The sequence below is a fragment of the Oncorhynchus clarkii genome, chromosome 33, assembly GCF_045791955.1.
Source record: "Oncorhynchus clarkii lewisi isolate Uvic-CL-2024 chromosome 33, UVic_Ocla_1.0, whole genome shotgun sequence".
In the NCBI taxonomy this organism is placed as follows: Eukaryota; Metazoa; Chordata; class Actinopteri; order Salmoniformes; family Salmonidae; genus Oncorhynchus; species Oncorhynchus clarkii.
In genome coordinates, this window is record NC_092179.1 from 5,656,225 (window position 1) to 5,675,963 (window position 19,739).

The 19,739-nt window shown below is 40.1% G+C and overlaps 1 long non-coding RNA gene across 2 annotated transcripts in view; it reads right to left on the reverse strand.

Annotated features, from left to right (window-relative positions):
• Window positions 1-6,888: 6,888 nt before the first annotated feature.
• The window catches only part of LOC139393055 (uncharacterized), a 30,451-nt gene continuing 17,600 nt past the window's right edge, over window positions 6,889-19,739 (reverse strand). For both annotated transcript variants that reach the window (XR_011629748.1, XR_011629749.1), the window contains 2 exons: window positions 11,758-11,883; window positions 6,889-7,729 (listed from right to left, as the gene is read on the reverse strand). This is a non-coding gene — a long non-coding RNA (uncharacterized lncRNA). The remainder of the gene's footprint in view (window positions 7,730-11,757; window positions 11,884-19,739) is intronic.

The window sequence follows — 19,739 nt, forward strand, 5'->3', positions numbered from 1 at the left end:
CAGCAGGGACTGTGAAGAGACACACACACAGGTACAGACACATGCTAATACACACATATATTGTTGTATGGTGGTATTATGCACTTTGTATTGTAGATATATAGTGGGGTAATAATGTTATATGCTGTACTGTTATGTGTGATGGCAGCAGCTAATGGGGATCCCTAATCAATACAAATACTATGGTCTTGACCTGACTGCAGTTCGGTGTTGTAACTGACTTCAGTGGGCAGATGGCGTTGTGTGGGCGAGCGGTTTGCTGATGTCAACGTTGTGAACATAGTGCCCCATGGTGTTGGTGGGGTTATGGTATAGGCAGGCATAAGACAATTGCATTTTATCGATGGCAATTTGAATGCGAGTTCCTGAGGACCATGGTCGTGCCATTCATCCGCCGCCATCACCTCATGTTTCAGCATGGAAATGCACAGCCCCATGTCGCAAGGATCTGTACACAATTCCTGCAAGTTGAAAATGTCCCTGCATACTCATCAGACATGTCACCCAACGGCCTGCTACTCTATGTGAAAGGAGATGTGTCGCGCTGCATGAGGCAAATGGTGGTCACACCAGATACTGACTGGTTTTCTGATCCACGCCCCTACCTTTTTTTAAAGTATCTGTCCCCAACAGATGCATGTCATGTGAAATCGCAGTCATGTGAAATCAACAGATTAGGGCCTAGTGAATTTAGTTCAATTTACAGATTTCCTTTTAGGAACTGTAACTCAGTAAAATCTTTCAAATTGTTTCATGTTGCGTTTATATTTTTGTTCAGTGTATAGCAGGACCATAATACTGTATTGTCCTGTTTTAACAGAAGGTAACCATGTTCATGTGTAGCTCATTTGGTAGAGCATGGCACTTGCAATGCCAGGGTTGTGGGTTCAGTTCCCATGGGGGACCAGTACTCAAAAAATATGTTAATGTATGCACTCACTAATATAAGTTACTCTAGATAATGTAAACCAGACACCTGCCCATAGTCATCAGGATCTAGATGAACTGAATCAGGTATGCTAAAACCAATGACCTTTCTTTTAGGTCAAGTCTTGTATACAGTAACCGTACACCCCTTTCATCTCTTAGCGCCACCTATGAAAGACGTCTGTGTAGCCTAGTACTCAAAACATAAACATGGAGCCTGCAAGGCTGCCAACAGACTATGATAAGAACAGGTGTACGAAAGGAAGTGGTTGGGAATGCTTCCTGTCACACCACTGGCATTCTGAGAACAATGTATGAATGCATGCTTTATACAGTGAATACCATTTGCATTAGGCCAACTTTGTATAGGAATATAGATAAGCCTAGGCTACTGTACTGTATGTAGGTTATTGTAACTAGAAATCCACCCCATTGTCCAACTCTACGAGTGTGGCAGGTAGTTTAGCGGTTGGAGCGTTTGACCAGTAACCAAGAAGTCGCTGGTTTGAATAACTGAGCCGGCTTTGTTATCCACTTAACCCGTATTTGCCCCAGTGGCGCCATCCTACTATGGCTGACCCTGTAAAACAACACATTTCACTGCACCTATCCGGTGTATGTGACAAAATAAACATCTTAAGCAGAACTGATACTTTTTAGCCTATTAGATGGGGAATTATACAATGCAGAACACAGGAATACTTTTTAAAAGGAAGGTCAATTGTCTGTATTAAGTTTCTCATTTTTGCCTTCTCTACTTTCCAATTTAACTTAACTGATGTTTAATTTTATAATTAATAATTCAACATGATACTAAAGTCAAATATTGATCTAAATTGATCAAAAATGAGGTTAAAAGCATGCAGTTTTTAATTCCTTCATCCAAACAGTACATAATGCGTAGGCTATTATCACAATATTACATAACAACATTGTTCAGTAAGAGAGAGGGTTTATACCTCAACAATGACTGTCCAATCCAAAGTCGCCATATGGTTGCAAAGCGTGCTGAATACGACTGTCAGAGGTGAAATCGGAGGGGGCAGGTGCATATAGTCCTTTGATACGAACAAGCCTGCGCTGTTCACCACTGACTGTCAAAACTACTGTACCCTCTGTCAAAACCGTCACACTCCCTTTCGGAAATGATGTAGTAATACCACTCCGGAGAAGCACGCCCCTCCTGACACACCTATGGTTTCAGCGAATTGGAAATCAGAGGTCTCAGTGAGAGATGCCTGTTCCACACAGGTGAGATTTCCATTTAATAAAAGCCTGTTGTTAAACCGTAACAATTGAGATTATGCCCACTGGCCAGCTCCACAGAGACATGCCAAAGCTTTTCATTTATCCTACAGTTTCATCAACCCCAGATGACAGAAAGAATCCTTCACCCACTACTAAATGCATTGCAAAACACTGTCCAAAATGCAATTGAATAGAAAATAATACAATAGGGAAATTGTCTTGTTCAATTTAAAAGCACAATGACAGATGAAGGCCAAGTAGCCATCAAGCCACATACAACACATGATAGCAAATAAAAGAGGAGTCAGTGTATGTATGAATGTGAAGTGTCTGTATGACATTTCCAAATGTTTCATGAATAGGCCAACAGGTTTTTAGACTGTAAATCATTCACTGTCAACTCTGGCAGTCAATCTTAAAATAAGTTTTAAAGAAAAAAATACAGAAATCCACTGAGATGTGGACATAAACTAAATATATCATCTGCACGATGGCAAGTCTACCCTACCATAAGTAGACAGTTGGCTAAAGTGACTGTCCACTTTTTAAAACTTTCTCTCAACGATTGCTTGTTGGTATAGTCTGGTCATTCCAAAAATGCATCCACAGTTTGCTTCCTGACTATATCTTTATGGTGGCTTTTTTTGGGCTGCAATGGCTGAATTTACTTCTATATATCTCTACAAATGTATTCTCATTCGGTCTGTAAAATCATTACGGAAGGAAAACTTGCCTGGCTGCAGAAAATACAATGATCTATGGCGCCACCTGGTGTTGTTACCTAGTTACCTAATTGTCAATGAACAAATCGCCCAGTGAACTCACTTCATTCACATTTAATAAATAAACACAGTTAAAACAGTTATAAGGTGCTATTTGAGATGTTGTGTCCTTGTATAGAAAACGCAGTCTTCAAACCCTCACTTCCCCCTGCGGCCGTGTTTCCTTCTGTCGGTCTGGGACTGTGTGTGCCTGTGCCAGCCGACAGTCATAAATTCTGGAGCAGTGACATAGGCATCTGTGACTGAGGGCCTGTCTGCCCTATACACTGGCTAATGGCTGTCCGGGCTGACTGTGCTCATATTTTATCTACCATAAAAGCTATAAATGACATGGAATCTGGCTGGGAAGAGAGTGGGGATACAAACGTTGTAGATTTCAAACACAATGTTACAAAATGTTGGCCTTGTTTTATCCTGACATGTATCCTTCTTTATGTATTGATTGATCCATTCTCACAGCAGATGTTTCAGTCTTCATGTCCAGGATAAGAAATGGCCACATACAGTATTTCTAGGAACATTCATAACTATATACTTCCAATTCTTGACAACCAAAAGGAGTCGACACACATGTGACTAAGACTACTCACTTTTTATTATGACTTTTAGTACAGTATGGATTATTACAAAATTGAAGATATATAAACAATAGGTATATTTCCAAATTCCAATACATAAAATACTCTGTTTAGCACATTTTGGTAGGTAGCCTAGGTGGTTAGAGCGTTCGTCTAGTAACCAAAAGGTTGCAAGATCAAATCCCTGAGCTGACAAGGTGAAAATCGGTTGTCCTATCCCCAACCAAGGCAGTTAACCCACTGTTCCTAGGCTGTCATTGAAAACAAGAATTTGTTCTTAACTGACTTGCCTAGTTAAGTTAAATAAATAAAAAAGTACCATGGCAATGATTTGAGATAGCTTACCTTCTTTACTTTTCGCTCCACTTAAAAGCAGCACAGTAGACAGTGAGCTCCATTGTGGCCATGCTCGTAGCGTTGTGTTGCTGCCCTTCAGGGAAGGCAGTAGGTTGTACAGTTAACTCCTGATGGGGCAAAATAACAACCCTGAAACCACACAACCTACTACCTCACTCTGTGCGAACACCATGAACCATCGACCCGGTCACAATCCGATTGATCAGTTGGTTAGAGATGGAGTCCAACCAGAAAATGTGAAATCCCATTTCCTGTTCAAATATGAAATTAATAATGATACAATGATGTAATAATATTGTAATAATGGTAATAATGTAGGCACGAAAGGTACATTTTCATTGCAGCTTTTGACGAGGGTTCTTCATGTGGAGAGTCTGTGATGATATTACAGCCACTTCAGGAAAGACAGTATGTTGTATAGTCATCTGACAGCTTGGGTGTGACCCTAAAACTATACAACCTACTACCTCACACCAAAGGACAGTTGGTTTGTCTCTGATGAACAGTCCGAGTGGTCCTTAACGTGATCCTCACGTGAGAGCGCAGACATGAAAAGGTGAATTGCATGCAATCAATCAATCACATTTATTGATAAAGCCCTTCTTACATCAGGTGATGTCACAAAGTGCTGTACAGAAACCCAGCCTAAAACCCCAAACAGCAAGCAATGCAGGTGTAGAAGCACGCAATGAGTCCATATCCGATCTCATATTTTGCCTCCTGTTCCTCCTTGACCCATCTCAGGTTCACACCATCTGTAAGACTCAAAAGAGGAGAGTGTGTTAACAACAGCTACTTGAGTGGACAGCTAGGCTTAAACCTGCTGTGTTGTTGCCTTGCTACATTATTAACTACCCTTGATTATAGTTTAGCCAGGCAGACCAGACCAGACCAGGGTCAGATATATCTGTTCCACACAACTAAGTTACTCAAGCCTCACATGTTGGCACATGTAACACAGTTAACATTAAATGTCGTTGATGTTTTCAATCATGGGATTACATATAATTGCATATTAGAGCCATTAGGATCTCTGTTTTTTCTATGTTGTTGATTTCACTGTTACAGCTAAGACTCAAATCAAGAGTTTGTCTATATTATAAAGGTTTATAAAGGTGACACTGACAAATCAAGGCCATATTAGAGAGTTACTATTAGGAGACTATCAAGTGACTCAAGTAGGGAGGTTTTAAATCTGGTGATGGTTTAGTGTTGGGGTTGTGGAGGGGGTGAGACGAGAGGTGAAAGGTTGTGGTTAACGCTGGGAGTTTTCTCTGTGACATAGGCTGTGGGCAGCACTGTGGTTTACCTCAGAAAGGGGGAGACGGTGGAGTCACAACCACAAAGGTGAGTCACAGGCCTCAGGAGGAGTGAGATTGACGCACAGTCGCGAATTACACACACACACACACACACACACACACACACACACACACACACACACATCAGCTTTTGGCTATTTTATAGGATAGGGATCACATAAATGGCACAGAAATCCAGTACTCCCTGTCCATCAGTCACTGAGAATAGGTTATTTAAATCAAAACGGAATCACTTGAATAAGTGACTGATGTGTTGCTGAAGCAATTCCCATTGCACGGATCCATGCCTCTTTGTCAAGTAAACCGTGGCCCATTTTACACAGGAGTGGGGTGAAACACTGTTGCGTGTAGTTGAATTATTTGTGTCAATGTATCTTAACAGTCTGTATCAATGTACACTGAGTATACAAAACATTAAGAACACCTTTAAATGACAAAACTGAGAGGTGAATCCAGTTGAAAGCTATGATCCCTTACTGATGTCACCTGTTAAATCCACTTCAATCAGTGTGGATGAAGGGGAGGGGACAGTTTAAATAAGGATTTTTAAGCCTTGAGACAATTGAGACATGGATTGTGTATATGTGCCATTCAGAGGGTGAATGGGCAAGACAAAAGATTTAAGTGTCTTTGAATGGAGTATGGTAGTAGGTGCCATGTGCACCAGTTTGTGTCAAGAACTGCAACGCTGCTGGGTTTTTCACACTCAACAGTTTCCCGTGTGTATCAAGAATGGTCCACCACTTAAAGGACATCCAGCAAACTTGACAACTGTGGGAAGCATTGGAGTCAACATGGGTCAGCATCCCTGTGGAACGCTTCCGACACCTTGTAGAGTCCATGTCCGACAAATTGAGGCTGTTCGAAGGGCAAAAGGGGGGAGGGGGTGCAACTCAACTCAATATTAGGAAGGTGTTCTTATTGTTTGGTACACTCAGTGTATATGTTATCAATGTAACTGACAACAGGGCTTTGACTGAGAAGAGAAATCACATTGTCACATTCAGCCAGTGTCCAGAGATGCCCTCTTTAGCCAATCTAATGTTAGGACAACACACAACCCCATGGCAATTGAAGTAAATAGACTCTACCACTGTTTCTAACATTTTTTGGCACAGTCACAGTGTATCCCTCCGTAGCAATCCACTGTCAGTGCTACTCCTCCTATTCCAACCTGGATGGGTGAGACCATATTAAACGAATAGGGTTGTACTATTATACTAATAGATTATAATATGTATTTGTATTTGGTTATATTGGTTCGGTTTCCTGGACACATAAGCACAGTCCTAAACAACAAAAAATCTTTCAATAGAGATTCTCCATTGAGAATGCTTTTTAGTTCAGTAGTAGGCTTGGTCTGTGTCCAGGAAAGTGCGTATTATATTATACTAACAGGGTTATAATAACATGTGGAAGTGAAACTTTAGGTGTCACACATCAATACCCTGGCTCTGCCTCTAGCTTTGTGAAACCTCCCGCACAGTCAGTGGCTTTCATTTTGCTTTATATGAATGGAGCAGATTCATTCTCCATTGTGGAGAAGAGGAGCTGAACCGTGGCTGAACTTCACAACTCCACTGAGGGTAAGGACACTCACAAAACTCACAGACAAAATATTGTACTATTTCTAATGTCACATCATTAACAGACATCATTCTTCGGGGTGCCATTTCAGTGGAAATGTTTTGAACATGTCACACTAATATTGAATGGCCCGGGTTTGAACCTGGGTCTCCAGAATGCCAAAAGACTGTGTTATCCCACTGAGCTAAAGGCTGGGCATTCACTACGGGAGCATAAATCTACAGGTTTCAGGCAAGGTTACTCATCACACAAGCATGATTCTAGAACTTGCCTCGTCAATCTGCAGTATATTACCAAACGGCCAACAGGTGGTGCTTTCCCCCCAGGACTGGAGCCGTAGGCCTTGTAGCTCTATTGAGTGCTGTTTGCAGTGCACCCACTGACAATAGGGACTTTGTGTAGTTCAGGTTGCCAACTCACTGTGGGTTGCACTTCTCAGGGAGCCAACTGTCTCTTCATCTTCATCTGACCTTTGAGGTACTGGATTTACTTTTCCTCTTTCACTGATTTCTTTGGCAGCTTCAGGGTATGAGCCGCTTCTACTGTACTGTACAGATCACTAACATTACCGTAACCACAGTCTACTAGCTGAGATTTTTTTTATCTTGTAACGGTGAGTGCGAGGGTTTATTCAAAGCAAACAACTGCACCATAAACATTTGACTAACTTTGTGCAACTGCAGGCTACGGAACAATGAGGCGAGACGCTTTTCATTTCAGGTTAAACCAAACAGCTACACAGTGCCATTGATTTGACTTAGTGTACAATGAAAATCACACAATGGAAAGCAAACCAAATACCAAACCAATATAAACTGTACCTTAATAAGCTTAAGAAACAAGAATATTTAAATGAAACATAATTTCACCTTTTAATCCGGGGTCTGTTCCGTCTCTATACATTGCCCCCCCCCCGGATCCAATCAACCTGCAAAAATAAAACAACACATTTAAACAACTGAAATTATTCTAAAAGTCTGAAAGTACAATAATGCTCGTGAAGCAAATCACAAACACAGAAACAAATGTATTACCGTTTTATTTAGTAAAAACTGGCATATAGTTTGTATAAAGTTGGTCTGCCCAGTACAAGTTCACTTCACGTTGACTGGTACAGGAGCACTCCCAGGCCTATGCTTTCCCCGAACCTCTGCTCAAATATATAATTAAGACTGAATTCCCATATGCTGAAGTGATCAGGACTGTACCAAAATGGACTACAGTATTGGACAGTTACTGGCCCGAGTGGCATCAAATGCAAGCGGTTGCACAAAGTAAAACACTCGCTCTATCTGGTGTCTCTGTCCATAAAGTAACTTTCTGTATTGAGCATTGCTATTTTGGCCCACATACCGAAGATCACAGATCGTATGGGTTATTACTGTAAATGTCTATTTAAAACTTGAATAGAAGTATGTCTGTTATTCTGTCTTTCCTTCGGGTGTATCCTGATTTGTGTCCTCATTTGCTTATCTATGACCTTCATCACTGAGGTGATTTCTAATCATCAAGGGTCATGTATTATGACTGAAATTACAGGTCAAAACTTTTATTAGATCACTATAGCAGGAAAACATAAGACAAATCTATATAGATGTATACAAGTCAACATAATGTCTGTAAACAAACCCGAAACGCATGGTTTTAATTATATATAATGAGGTAACTCGGGCTCCCGAGTGGCGCAGCGGTCTAAGGCACTGCATCTCAGTGCTTGAGGCGTCACTACAGACACCCTGGTTCAAATCCAGGCTGTATCACAACCGGCTGTGATTTCTCCCATAGGGCGGCGCACAATTGGCCCAGCGCCATCTGGGTTTGGCTGGTGTAGGCCGCCATCGTAAATCAGAATATGTTCTTAACTGACTTGCCGAGTCAAATAAATTGTCTAACTGACGCACTAAAGTTGTTTTTATACTCCACCTCTTCAAATTAGAACGTCTACATGTTGATAAATTAACAGTTCATTAGGATAGAACTGGAATGTGTATGGACACACACACACACACACACACCTGAAATGTTGCACCTATTTCAAATGTTGACCATCCAACACAATACACAGTTATGTCGTAAAGTGTGAACAGTTTGTTTATGACAAGTCAATTGTAAACTATGTGAGAGTAAGTAAACGTAAATGTGCAAAGGCTAACACTTCAAAATTATAATTTTATAAAATAATATTATACAGCTTTTTATTGTTCAATTTAAAAAATATATTTCCTTCCAGAATTTCATGCAAATGTAAATTTGTTTTAAAATACTGATTGAAGTCTGGATATGTTTATACCAATGTAATGTAATGGCAAATACTGTAAGTTACAATACTTTTTGTCATTTTGACCCAAACATTATAATTGATAAGACATTTTTATCATGCAAACCGCCATAATTAAATAACTGTGAATAATATAAATATTGAAAAAATGGACTTACATATTATTATTGGCTCAGTCTCTCACACACACACACACACACACACAGTCTTTGGACTTGAATAAGCTGTTAGATTTTCCCATAGACCCAAGCGCAGACAGATCTTTTGTTTCAATGCTTCATTTAGATTCCCTCCACCAAACCAGCTTTATTACCATTTATTTCTCCCTCTCCCCCTCTCTACCTCCCTCTGGCTCTCCCTCCCTCCGTCTGTCCCTCTCTCTCTCACACACACACAATGTGCGCGCAAACACTTACTCAGCCTCGCAATCACATCTTAAAAAATTGTCTGAATGCAATTTAGCCTGGCCTACATTTCTTTCTGTTCTGTTTCTCATCAATCAATTCTCTCACGAATGCAGTGGTGTTGCACTTCTCTCTGTCAATATTTTATATTTTATTTTGCTTATGAGTATTAACAAAACACAGGGTTTCGAAAATCATAATATGGTAATTAAGTGTCTCTTCTTACACATTTTTTTAACATTCTGAGTGTGTGGAGTTTATTTGTGTTTGAGTGTGATCGCACGTAAGTGTATAAGTGTGTGTGTAAATAGTGTGTATGTTTGCGTGTAAATGTGTCATTTATTTTGCTTTTGTGTATGTGAATGCTAAAAGGAGGGGTTTGCGCCCTCCTCTCCTTTACAGTGTCGTGGGAACTCCATTCATCGTTAAACCCAGGGTCCATTGTGGAGCACATGGCATCGAGTGTGCCTGGGTGTTTGCTGCCTCTACGTGACAGTATATGTGTGTGTGTGTCTGCTTACATGAGCAGTCCCTTTGGCATACCCCAGGAATGGGCTCAGTATGTCTGAAATGTATCTTATGCTTACATGCGCTTCAATACAACTATAAATACCCACCCATTACTGACATTGGAGGGCCGATCCACTGTGTCCTCTTTTACGATCTTTCCTTTCTATACCCTGAAACTGTACAACCCGCTGATGAAATGATGTAAGAAATGGTACAGTAGACACGTGCCAAAAAAATCATCTTTCTGTATTTAGGTGTTGGATGATATGTAATGGTGAAGGTACAATGACAACTATAACACCTTCTAGAATGCCTCACCAGTTTCTGGAACACCTCGTCAAATTCTAGAACATTCTGGAAACACATTGTGATCCTAGGTTTCGGCTCGCTCCTTCCCACCAGGCCTCTAAAAGCCTGAGACAGAGGGGGTACGCCCTGTGCCTACACGTGCATATCTTCATCACCCTTCTCTAGTCCAACACACTGTCCCTCATCTTGCCATTGTTAACACCTATGATAAAGTTTTTAATATGGTATTCCGAGACAATGTATGATTGCTTTTAATGGCATTGAAACAACAATTTATTACGAGGGGCTACATTACAATAATAAAATAAGAGTTAGTATCTTACCGTATGAAGGATCATTTCTATTTGTTAAAGAAAACGAAATGTAATAGGCCTAAACATAATCTATTTCGGTGTTCTGTAAGTCTTATACTGTTCCAGTGTTATGTGGTGAAGAATAGAGTATTGGACAACTAATATATGTTGGTTCTCGTGTGTTTTATCTGTGATGACTCACCTACCTCTAAGTCAACTGCTATTGGTTAAATCAAAATACCCTCCTGCTATTGGTGAAGGTCTATCAGAATCTGCATGAACACTGGACATACCACAACTACTATCAATGGATTTTTGGGGCCTATTATTTTTTCAAGCCCATTTAAGAGAAAACATTGAAAGGGGCGTATTTTCTAAGAAATGATATAAACCACATTTTATACATAGAAATGTTGCTATATTAAATGTGTCACGAGGCAGGACCACTTGAGCAAATACACTTGAGAAAATAATATATTGTTTGTCGATTAAAGTTAAATGAAACATTTGTTGAAAAATGGAAACTGACTTGCACAGTATAAAAAGACATTGATGTAAACAATTAAACCATCATGTGACTGTTTGGATTATCTTCCGCATTTACGGATGAAAAACAAAATAAAATCGGCCAATATCTGTAAGCGCTTAAATTAAGAATAAGACAACAATCTTTTGGATTTACACGTTCTGATGGCTTTCTCTTAGCTGCAGTGGTTCACTGAAAAGCCACTCTGGGAGAGAGTCACAGACCTGCTACCATGCTTTGGCATGTCTCCCAAAACTACAGCAACCACACTCAACTCTGGTCCCTCAAAAACTGTCCTCCTCTTTTGACCCCAAACGATGACCATTGCAAACACAGCCACGAGGGAAGCAGGAACTATAACTACATCGGAAACTACATTGGCAGTTGCTTCAGCGAAGTACAAATTGGCAACATCAAAATGCTGGATTGTTTGGGGACGTGGTAGTGTATGTTATTGTTATTGATGTTTATCTGTATAGCGTATTATTGAGAAGTCAATCTCTGCATTGTGTGAGTCTGAGATCCTTAAACTAAAAATAAACAATATTAAAATAATGTGCACTCCCATGTGTGGTTTAAACAGACTAGTTTACACACATTCACGCAATGAAGCACACTTAGAAATGTACCACTTACCTCAAATCGGACATGGGTAGACAGTCAGCAGCACACAACAACTATGGATGCGAAATACAGGATGTTGAAATCCAGACAGGCCTTTTTCCACCAGGGTAGTAGATCCAGAACCATAATGTAGTTATCCTGTAGAGAGGGACAGACAGAGGGCAGCCACAGTCAGTCAGCCAGTTAGTTAGTTAGATTCAGACTCCTGGTGAGAACCAGAGATGGATGACAGGGAGCTGCCTTTTACACCAGCTCAGTGAATCATATCTGGGCTGTCTTCCTGTCTGCCACCCCCTAGTCTGTCTCGGTCTATCACCGGGCTGCGCCACAAGAGTCCATGTTCATGCCTGGGAGGCGCATGGTCATCCCCGTCTGGCAGTTAAAAAGTATTTGAATGAGGAATGTTAGCAAACAGACAAGCTGCATGTCGAATGATTGCTAAAGGCAGCAGCTACAGCCAGTCAGCCAGTCCCGTCTCTGCATTGGGTTGGTTGGCCCAGGAATGTGAATAATTCAACAGCAACCAAAAAGGAGGACCCCTTCCCTTTTCACCCACCACCCCTCCCTCCGAGTCCGAAACTCAAATGCCTCCACAAGACAGTGAGAGAGAGAGAGAGAATCTAAATCTCCGCTCGCTCACTCAATCGGGCGCTCGGGAATCCTGCAAGAGTTTGTTTTTGCACACATACACACACACACACACATGCACATACACACACGCACGCATACAGTACACGATCACTACAAATCACTTCTTGTGTTTCAACATGCAACATATTTTTTTATTTCGTTGGAGGCCTCTCACTCATTGCCTTTTTGTGTCTTTTGTTTGAAATTGGCACCTGTCCCAAAAAAAACTCCGCCACTGCTGCACCGCCCTCCTACTCTCCTTTCACAGGAAGGAGAGAGGGAGAGAGAGAGTGGGAGAGCTAGAGAGAGAAAGTTAGAAAGGACGAAAGAAAGAGGAATTGGGAGAGAAAGGGAGAGGGGGAAATAAATGGTAAGGGGGATGAAAAAGTCTAGGAGTATGTGTGTGTTTTCTTCTTAGTGAGAAACAAAATAGGCAGAGAAAGCAAAAAGCGGCGTGACAAGACACTAAACGAGCTAATGCCACCGCAGATGCACAGCGGTCGCCAAAAACACAGCCATCGTCATCTTCAGCATGAAGAAGCACATCCTGATCTTCCAAAGAGGGACGACATGGCGAACAGGCAATGCAACACACCGTGGAGTATGTTAAAAGCAGTAGCTACCAAAAAAAATAAAAAATATCCAAGCGCAATGCACAATAACTCAAAATAATATGCAAAAGTATGGAATCTGCTGCAAGAAAAAAAGTCCACAAACGTTTTCAAAAGGGCAACCAAACCTAAAGTCAAACGGCGGAGGCCCAAAAGCTACTTGTTGCAGGGTATTTAGTAGCTGGACTTGCTTGCAGAGCTGAGAGTTAGAGGCAGAGCTGAGAGATAGAGGCAGAGGGTTAAACTCCCCAGAGTAGTAAAAGCCCTCCTCCTCCTGGCACAGTCGTTCTGAAGGGGAGGATCTAGCTTTAGAAATAGCAGCAGACGCTTTTCCCTTTTTTCATATCGCTAGTCTCCCTCTTGCATGTGGCCGGGACTGGGAGAGTGAGGCGAATGAAGAGAGAGAGAGAGAGAGAGAGAGAGAGATAGGGGGGAGGGAGGGAAATAAAGAGCTGTGAGTGGAGGAGATGGAGCTCAGCTGATGATGAAATAGGGACGCATTGAAGTAAGTGCGGAAGACGCATTTTTATCACAGGTTGGACACAACGTGTTTGTGTGAGAGCAAGAGAGACGATCGATAGGGTGGAAGAATGGCAAACTACTCCCGTATCACACACACACACACACAGTTGCCAATCATCATTCCAGGGCCCCACACACATCTAGTGCATGATTAAAACAAACTTCATACTAAAAATGTTCCACAACCATGCAGCTACAGCCCTGGCAAAAGGCACGGTTTGGAACCTTTTCAGTGACGGACGAATCCATTCTTATAAAAACAGGAGGGGGGGGGGGGGGGGGGGGGGGGGGGGGGGGTGAGGCTCATCACAATGAAACATTTTTTTTATTAACACCTTTACAGACAACTTAGAGTGTGACTGCAGCAGCGTCGACTCCCTATCCACCCCACCTCGGGAACTTTTTTTAGTTTAAAATGCGCTCGGCCCCTGCAATTATTTTGACAAGGAGTCGAAACCCAGATAAGCCTCTGGGGTGAGACTGCTTCACCGAGGCTGCAGGCTGGAGAAGCAGTAAAGCATTGGCTGTGATTTTATACACACACACACAACGTACTCACGCACACACAAAGCTTAGTGCACCGTGAGATCCTCCTCACATTCACAGTGACGATGCAGATGGCTGCACTAGCAAATACGATCTACAGGGAGGGTAAGAGGGGGACGGGTGTCTTCGATTTAGGGGCGCATGATAAAAATGGACTCACATCCTATACACAGTTGCGCATACCCACACATCTCATCTCACTGAACCATAAGTATCTATCATACAAATCATGTCTTAATCCCTCTGTAACGAGATAGTCCTTGTTGCCGCACACAAATATGTGGCCTATCATTCATGTAACAGATCATCTAAATATGAAACATTATTGCCAGTTTCCCCAAACCCTACTAGGGCACACACTACTACACTTTCTCTGGACTGGCTGCTTGCAACCACAGCAAGGGTCTTTGGAAATTTGTGACAGATAGGCTATTTTATAACAACTTCCTGTCTCTTTAGGCTACCGTCCCCCTCCCGTTCCCTAAAAACCAAGAGCTCCCAGAAGCTCTCCCTTCTCCCTGAAGTAGCAGGAGCACAAATGAGAGAGAAAAAAGTGGAGCGCTAAGCAATTTAATTTCTCTCCTTTTTGGTACATTAGCTACTTGAGATTAAGAAGGACTGCATGCATTAAAATGAAGTTTAGGGATCTATTTTTTCCTGGTTTTCTCCTTGTGTATATATATATTTTAAAATGGTGAATAAAAAAGAAGATGGAGCTAACATGGCTGCTTTGGCTCTATCCCAGTGTGTGTGTGTGTGTGTGTGTGTGTGTGTGTGTGTGTGTGTGTGTGTGTGTGTGTGTGTGTGCGCGCGCCTGCCAGGGAGGTGGGACGGAGACAGAACACACTCCAGCCCGGCACTAAAATCTGGGCTACCCTCAGCATTAACTCTGCCCATTCTGCAACGACCCAGTATATAATAAAATATAAATATTGCCATATTCAGAAACGCTTGTAATCCAGTTTACATGGGAGTTGTGGAGAAACATTAAAGATGGAGTCGGTACAGCTGAATATGCTAAATTAAACTATATTTCTCCCATGTCTTCTTATGAAAAAAGCTGATGGGGCATCTACAGTACAAACATGAGGTTAAACCTACTACGTCACATCTCGCCACCTCTTTAGCCAATCGCTACTCCTCAAGACTAAAAACCGCATTGCACAAAGTACATAGATCAAATACTAAGATAAGCAAAAGTATACTCTTTTCACTCATGCGTTTTGTTCCATTCTGACTATCAGGCCCATTTCACTACTCTAGTCTGAAGAGAGACTGTTGTAAAATTGTTGTTTACAATTTTACATGTAGCAAGAATTCAAAAAACTTGGCAGGGCTGTTGTGGAGAGTTCATTCGAGGATACAGTTCTGGTTTTGGGTAGGCTGCCAAGACCTGACACTGTGAGCCTCTCTAAGGCCTCACCCCTCTCAGAGAGCTCTGAGTTGCCTGCGTAAGTCTGCCATTGATCAAACTCCAATATTAACAATCTCTTTATCACACCTTCTTTAGGAGTCGTACAACCGTCAGCTGTAGCGCAGAACTTTATTGGCGCACTTCATCTAGCTGTAGATTTCTAAATCAATGCTGTATCGTGTGTTTCATCATGCACATACTCTCAAAGCAATTTAGTAAAACAATGAATATGTGTTGTCTTTAAACAGTGCATGTGTTTTTTTGTTCAATTGTGACCAGACATGTAACTCCATCAGAATTCAGCATTCTGATGGAGTTCCATGTCATCGGAGGAGCTTTACTATTTGAACAAAACATGCCAAAATAAGTTCCTAATCACGTAAGGCTATATTATCCTTTCCCACACAACTACAAATCATATTGCTGCCCAACTATCCGGAGAGGGTAACTTGGCAACTCGTAAGGGAAAATATTTAATCACAACAACAACAACAAAAAATGGCTGCTTCTTCAATCATCACCTCAATCACCACAGACACTCATAAGAGAACAAAACAAAAATGATTCACAGCATAATGATAACTTAATGTAAACGGAGCTTTAAAGCTTAAATGATATCAAAGTACTAAAATCCTTTTTTTTTGGGGGGGGGGGGTCCCAGAGGTAATGCTGTCTTTTTATTAGCTGTAGTGTTGGTTGACAATTTACCTGTAGTGTTGGTTAAACAATTAACCTGTAGTGTTGGTTAAACAATTAAAGAAATACACCGAAGCAGAGTAATTACAAACAGTTGGAGAATGGGAGAGTTATGCTGCAGGGTATGTACGCTACCCAATACCTGTAATAATAACCGTGTAAATAAATAGTACACTGCTTTGTGTCACATATAATATATATCACATTCATTTGTAGGGTAAAGAAGAACACATACCCTTTATTGTATACTTGTCCATGACAAATGTCATGTGTTCATCTCATTGACACCGCACGCCGAAGAAGACGGAGGCTGAATCGCCCAACCCAATCTCCAAATAAAACGCCAACCTGTGGCGTAACTGCAGTAACAGGAATTACGTAAGTTTAGGCATTCATTCCAAATGGTTATGGATAAGATTAAGCTTAAGTTTAGGCATTCATTCCAAATGGTTATGGATAAGATTAAGCTTAAGTTTAGGCATTCATTCCAAATGGTTATGGATAAGATTAAGCTTAAGTTTAGGCATTCATTCCAAATGGTTATGGATAAGATTAAGCTTAAGTTTAGGCATTCATTCTGAACACACAACCCTCGGAGCCCATCCATCATCCCCATCCACAGCGCCCTAGCAAGCAGCAAGTCTACTAGATGTAATAGGCGCTCACGTTGCACCTGGCGAATAGCTTCCAGAATTTGCCGGGTCCAAACGTAATCAGGTACCTGCAGAATCGGCATCTCCTGGCATATTCCATAAGAGAATGGGCTGTGACTCGCATATATGCAGTGCAATTAATGAATAAAGAAATGATTGAAGAGTATTTAATTGAAGAGTATTTATTGGAGTGCTGTCCCTTTCTATTTACCTCATACAATGTAGAGAGAATTTCTCTCTGCTACCCAGACAGAAGTACTGACCAGACAGAAGTGCTGCCCGCCAACCACCACCTCTACTTGGTGGTCTATGGTGGGGCCCCTCAAGCCCACGTGTCCATACAACTTCTCGATTACACCCCTGACCCCTGGGGTCACCCTCTGTTGCTACGGGAACAAAGGGCGAGACCCCTGAGGTCAAAAGTGTTAAGTCGGGAGCCGGCCAGGCCCCATTGACAAGGTAGCATGGTGTTGGCTCAGAGAAGGTAAAGATCACTAACACAGGGGACTAATAGGGATTAAGGGGCCGTAAGGGGCCCATCTCCTCAGGGATGTCACTCAAGGGACTAGTAACATCAGTCTCTGTTAACCTCCCTGACCTCCGGCAGCCATTTAGGGGCGACAGGTCACTTACAAGAGGCTAGAGCGGGGCTTTGCCGGTGTGACTGCTGATCCTATATGGCTGATATTTTCAACTGTTTCTGTATAGCACTTTGTGACATCGGCTAATGTAAAAAGGGCTTTATAAACACATTTGATTGATTGAACTGTTTGCAAATTCAAGATTTGTAAAACATGAATTTAAGAACTGTATTGTTTTGTGTATTGACATGTTTCCCTAATCAATTGAATTGTATTTCTATAGAAAACCTCTGAAGTTCAAAAACAGATTGACAATTTAAATTATTAGATGCCAAAATGTTATACCTCAGAGAACAGAAAGCCATCAGAGAATACAGCCTCGATATTGGCAGGTATACAACCAATTAAATGGTATTCTTATTGAAAATGTTATGTTATAAAGTAAATGCATTAGATGAAACAGAATTAAAAACCAAAATGTTATGATTATGAAGTGTTCAGGCATCGATCTAAACAGTCTTGTTATCAACAGGTAGAACACAGAACTGAAAAATCAAAATGGAGGACAGAGACAACATGGATACTAGTGAAGTAGCAATACAGATTGCTGATTCACCTAAGCAAATTCAGATAAGAGATCTAAAGAAGTATATCCTGATATCTTTTTTTATAAATATACCAAAGACATGGTATCGAAGTTAAGTATTTTCTAAACAGCAGTTTTCTACAGTTTCCTCATGTTTGAATAGGTTTAAGGTTAACTCTGTCCATTCCAACTGAAAAGGCAAATGGTTCTAACTAACATATTAATAATTATATTATTTGCAATCAATGTAAAATATTTGTCTGGGGATAAATGCAAATATTTTACATCAATATATGAAAGAAAATAAACTACAATATGACAATTTTAACATATATATATATTTGTTGCCTTTAGTATTGCTTTTTCAAGTGGCTAAGGCTGAATGAAGACATGTATTGCTTTAAAGGTCAAATTATTAATTGTATTATGTCTCAAGAGTGATAATAATTTTCACTCCTAATGTTGGTTAATCATTTCAAACACAAATAATGATTAACATAAGAGTATTTCACGGATAAACATATTGTATAACTCATTCAGAATGGACAGGTAAATGGGCACCTATGGATTTAGAGTGGTAACTTAGAGAGAAAAATATGATTAAATATAGCCTAAGAGGAGATGCTGTTCTCCAGAAATACATTACCAAATGAAATAACATTATTTGTTCAAGTTATTAGAAAATAAAAATAAAGAAATACGATATTATATGAATCATATTTATATTTATATTCATTTGCCAAAGGCTTTTAGCAATAATGAATTTGTGTACTTAAAAATATCCAAAATACTGTAGTATTTACTCAATTTTTGGTTGATACAACCTAAGATGTTTTGGTTTAATTTAGATAGAAAAATCTAAGATTAGAAAAATATGCATGAAATGTGAATGGTAAAAGATTTTCCTTAACACATTCTGTAATGTGAATTGAAATTGATCTGATGTCTACCCTTGTTATACCAGGAGTGAAGTGCTAACTTTTAATTAACTTTTAATTAACTACTGTAGTTTTTCCTAAGTGGGAAAACAAAGTCTTACAATTGTTGGTTTCAGAAAAAAAAACATCTAAGTCTGATCGTGATATTAGAAAGATACAAATATGTTTGAGGCAAATATAACTGTATTACCTTAAATGGCTTATTTTCAACACTATAGCTTACGCAAACTACCATTTAGGAACAAAAATGTAAACCATATTATACATCTTTATTATTTTAATGTATTTAATTATGCAAGGATAGACATGTATTTTCTAACTTAAAAGGTATATCCAAGCATGTGATATACACACTGGATATAAAGAAGTTGTAAGTAGGTAAATGGGTTTAATAAAATGTATAATTCATAATAAGTGTTAGCACTATTTAGAGTGAAGAAGAATAAACAACATAAATAAAAAAAAGTATTTTTTTACAAAATTAACTAAAATGAAAAATTATATAGCGTCTTACATAGATGCTAGAGATATTCATTATATTCATTTCAATTATTTGGTTTCAAAAGCTTCTAAACTGTTGTTTTATTTTTTTTATGTCACTTTCAAAAACTTTTGCTCTTCTTGTTTTACTGAACATTACTATAGTAAATTGAAAATCTGTGAACACTGACCAAGAGTTTTGGTGGTGCCGGAATACCATATATTCTCTAATAATTTGTACTATTTTATCACTTTTAAGCAACACAATTCTTATATCAAATAGTTGCATTATGTTTTGTTCACTACAAGTTAAAATAAATAATGTTGTGTCTGTTGT